Source organism: Limulus polyphemus, unplaced genomic scaffold, assembly GCF_000517525.1.
Source record: "Limulus polyphemus unplaced genomic scaffold, Limulus_polyphemus-2.1.2 Scaffold650, whole genome shotgun sequence".
NCBI classification, from domain to species: Eukaryota; Metazoa; Arthropoda; class Merostomata; order Xiphosura; family Limulidae; genus Limulus; species Limulus polyphemus.
The window spans coordinates 244,350-249,183 of NW_013666260.1; the positions used below are offsets into that span (position 1 = coordinate 244,350).

At 36.1% G+C, this 4,834-nt stretch overlaps 1 long non-coding RNA gene across 2 annotated transcripts in view; it reads right to left on the minus strand.

Annotated features, from left to right (window-relative positions):
• LOC111085839 overlaps window positions 1-4,834 on the minus strand; it is a 16,017-nt gene that overhangs the window by 4,508 nt on the left and 6,675 nt on the right. For both annotated transcript variants that reach the window (XR_002610616.1, XR_002610615.1), the window contains exon 2: window positions 856-927. This is a non-coding gene — a long non-coding RNA (uncharacterized LOC111085839). The remainder of the gene's footprint in view (window positions 1-855; window positions 928-4,834) is intronic.

Below are 4,834 nucleotides of genomic sequence, written 5' to 3' on the forward strand. Positions count from 1 at the left end.
GGACAGAATTGTCGCCGGTGAATAAAAAATGGATTCTCTATGCGAATATTAAACGGCAAAAACAATGTCTCAGTCCTAGACAAAAATCACTTCCGACCCCAAAACCTGGACTTCATCCGCAGAAAGTGATGCTTTGCATTTGGTAGGACATCAAAGGAGTAATTCATTTCGAACTCCTCAATGGCCAGGTGGTTAGGGCGCTCGACTCGCAATCTGAGGGTCGCGGGTTTGAATCCCCGTCCCACCAAACATGGTTGCCCTTTCAACCGTGGGGGCGTTATAATGTGACGGTCAATCCCACTATTCGTTGGTAAAAGAGTAGCCCAAGAGTTGGCGGTGGGTGGTGATGACTAGCTGCCTTCCCTCTAGTCTTACACTGTTAAATTAGGGACGGCTAGCGCAGATGGCCCTCGTGTAGCTTTGCGCGAAATTCAAAAACAAACACACTACAGAGAAGGCAACTAGAAAAAATAATCACCACCAATTCTTGTACTGCTTTTGTCTAACCACGAACTACATTTTTGTGGCGACTAACTGCGAACCGTGAACCTCGGATTCACAGTCTGGCACATTAACTACAGGCCACGCCCGGCCATGCATGAATAAATTTAAGTAATACACTTCGAATGGGCACATAAGTCCTCTAGTGATCCTAGACGAACGCGTCTGAAACAAAGGTTAAGATAATGATGTTGAAAAGATCCAGTCTGTACTCTCAAATGGATTAATACTATTTCAATGATTATCAGAAACGAAAAACACTAAATATTAAATATTTTCTTTTTTTATCTTTTTTTTTTTTTTTTTTGCTGTTAAACACAAAGCTACACTATGGACTATTTGTGTGCTACCTACCGCAGGTATCGAGCAACCGGGGAGTGGTGGTCTCTTGGCGGTCTTCTCGAGTGTTCCACTATTTTACATACTCTGTATAATAACACCAGATAATAAATTAACAGCTTTTAACAGACTACAATTCAAGATAGCATAAAATATTTCAAGGCATTATTATTGTAATTTAATACGCATTTTCAGTCAAAGCTCAAATTAAATCACACTTCTTCCTATAAAATCACGGAATTATCAAAAAAAATAAACAAATTAAAATATTAATCTGTGGTAATAACGGGTTAAAACTTTTCAATAATAAAAGATAAAGTTTTAAAGGAAAAAAACAGTAAACTAAAATCTACGAAACGAAATCCAAATGTGAAAAAAAAATCAATATTTTTTAGTAAAATACTTTTTAAACACTATTATATTCTTTATGGTTTCCATAATATTACGACCCCCCCCCCCCAGTGGCACAGCGGCATGTCTGCATATTTACAACCCTTTGCGCTTAACTAAAAACAAAATATTATATTACGAACGAGAAAGGTGAAGTCATGACAGTGTTATTACATTTTAGGTCATTTTGATCAACGAATTACTACATCACTAACTGTATTGGAATTTCTAGAACGGATCTTGTTGGAATCTATTAGGGTCAGGTACGCCTTCAATATCTTCCCTCCCCCTGATAGTAGATCTTTGCCCTTTAATTTTTATTGTTGTGTCAGTTGTTTGAAATTTCATGTTTAGTTTGTTTTTCGGTACTTTTTATTGTTTAAAAATTCTGCTTCTTGGCATTGTAATTTGGTCGAGTTTACACTGCAAGATGTCTCCACGGGGTCCGCGCTAATGATGATTTGTCCAGGTTGCTGAGAATTTATTTAACCCACGTATATTTTTTCCGGTGATAATTCCCACATTTACACGATGCTAGATTTATTTTCTTAGCGCCGGAAATATAATCTTGCGTTGCCTTTTTTAAGGCCTTGCTTAATTTAAATAAATAAGTTTGGTTTGGTTTATTTTAAAGTGCAACCCATTAATGAAACTATTACTAACGAACGAGTGGACGAAACAGAAGACAGATTTTTCAACTTGTTCAAGGTTATTTTATTTTTGAAATGTATTATTTACTCCATTGTAAAGAATGTTTAAACGTTTTAAACTGTCCGTTTGATAGTAAATTAGTGTTCACGTTCTTCGTTGTACTTTATTTTGTGTCTTGATAATTGATCTTAGTCTGAACGTCTTGGATCTGGCAGCCATTACTTTATTCTTGTGGTAAATGTTTAACCTGCCTGATGTCTTCCTTCTGGTGGGCAGAGCACAGATAGCCCTTTGTGTAGATTTGTGCTTAACAACAAACAACAACAACATTTTCCTTATGTATGTTAATTATGATCTTCTGTAATATTCTATAATGATAGACTAATATTCAGGGGTGGCTGATATGGGCTAAACAAAAAATAGAATAAATAAAGGGGCTGCACTCTACATTTTGTCGTTACACATACCGTAGTGTTAAGGAAGTGAACCAGTTTTAACAGTAAGCGTTGTTTATTGGATGTGAGGACTACAGGAGAGGCTAAGGCACGTTTTAGGGTAGATTCGGCCCCAGCATGCCGCCCTTGCTAATAATGGAACAGTTTACGTAACTGCGTCATCGAACACTATCTCGTTTATTCTACTTTCTTAAAAAAAAACACATTAAAGTACGACAAAACTATGCATTAAAAAAGTTCTCTTAAATTTTATATTCCTACGACTATATTCGTAGTCGAAATCTTTAGAAATTACCCCTAATAGCAAAATCTGTTATCATTTTATGTCGTTCATTCTCTGAAAATTATATATATACATATATATATATATATAGAGAGAGAGAGAGAGAGAAGACTTGAAGATCCCTTAGTGATAGGATCAATAAACGAGAAGTCTTAAGCTTTTAACTGGCGTCGCTGTAACCGTTTAAATTCACTTAGAGGTGCTGGTTTATTGATTAAATAATTTCATGGTTGTTATAGCAACTGATATGAATTCAAATGTTATTTCAAGCAAAGGCGATCCTTTCGTTTTTGAGTTTAGTGATGGCCGAATAAAGAGTGTCACGTGCCAAGTTTAAAAGAGTTGAAATGTTATGAAGGTTTGATATTAAAGTCAGTCTTTTTATTCTAGTCACTTGTTTACATTGTAACTAATCACAAGGTGTTAGAAAAAGGTGTTTATTTCTTTTTTTTTGTCGGTTATATCATGTATGTCACACACACAAATATACCGAATAGCCACTTTATTAGCCACTCCCTTCACACACATATACAAGAAGAATATGCACTGGATACGTGATAAATTAATTTATTACTTGAGTCCTATACCTTCAACGTTCATGAACGCATTCTCCAAGATAAAGGGCTTACAGAATTCTCACATTGTCATATTGGCACGATAATCTGTGGTCATCTTGAAGGTGCCTCGATAACAAAGACCTTTTCTTATATGATTACCGGTTGTTTAAAGTCATCTGTCACCCGTCATCAGAGTTTATCACTAGTGGCAATGAAAGTAAATATGTCTGTCACTACAAAAAACAAAACAAAAAACTACAGTTGCCAACCACTGATAATGGACTGGAGATAAAAACAAAAACATTAGAACAGAAGAGCAACAGATGTCAGAATGATTCATTCCACAGAAATTATGATGCAAGTATCGTTAACCCTGTCATGAAAAGGATTTTACGAAAACTTTCAAATGGCAGCTACAACATGTCAGCACAACGCTTATTTCAGTTGCGAAGTGGAAAGCACTGCGTCATTAGTGCTCCGATGACTAGACGCATGCAATGTAATCTGACGGATAGCATTTGATCCTCGTCTGTATTTATCGTAGATTAAAATTATGTTGTAAAACACAACGCATGAGACACTTGACCTTCCTAATGTTATTTTATATTGAAAACGTTTGGAGATGGTGTAATGGTGTGGGTAAGGTTTACTTGATCAGTCTGAGTGAAATTCAGAGGTTGTGCTGGCCAAAGAGGATGGGTGAAGTTATTGTCATATTTTTTGTTTGTTTATCAAGATAGAAATGCAGAGTTATGGGTGAACATTATTGTAGCAATCTTTGGGTACATTCTAGTTATTATTCGCTCTTCTATATGGAGCATCTAGGGGATGAATTTGAATGTCGCATTTGTCACAGTAAGCCTACATTTGTGAACCAATCGCACGACATAATTTTTGTTTTTGAATAGAAAGTATGGTTCTCTGTCTGGTATTTCTCAGAGGGTGTTCCTGTATAAAACTAAAATAAGCTATTAGTTTTAACTTAGATTTATACAAACTAGCTGACGTATCCGTTGAACGCACAGAGAAGACATAGGGGATCCCGGAGGACTGACATTAAAGTATCGGATCTGAACGTCAATCTCCTCTTTGTGTCACTCTCTCTCTTGAGGGCCCTGATATTACATACTACGTTTAGTGACAATCGGTCCATCGGTTTATCAGTTATAAGCGGACACACATACAGAGAGACTTTTGTCAAATAACGGTTATTTGTATGATAATAAAGATATATATTTATGGTAGGTTCACTTTTATTTAAAAAAAAGATTAATGAAGCATAAAATCAACTTTTGTCTGTTAAAAATGTCTTTCTTTTTACTGCGTATTATGTCAGCTCTGTGAAATTCTGTACTTTTTGATGCATATAAATGTATGTTGGGAATAGGCAAAGCCTACTCTAGATTCACCGTTTCATTCTTGAAGTATTTGGAAAAATTAAATTCCAAAATTAAATTAAATTGAAATTAAATTCGAGAAAAATATGTTTGTTTGTTTTGGAATTTCGCGCAAAGCTACACGAGGGCTATCTGCGCTAGCCGTCCCTAATTTAGCAGTGTAAGACTAGAGGGAAGGCATCACCACCCACCGCCAACTCTTGGGCTACTCTTTTACCAACGAATAGTGGGATTGACCGTCACATTATAACGCCCCCACGG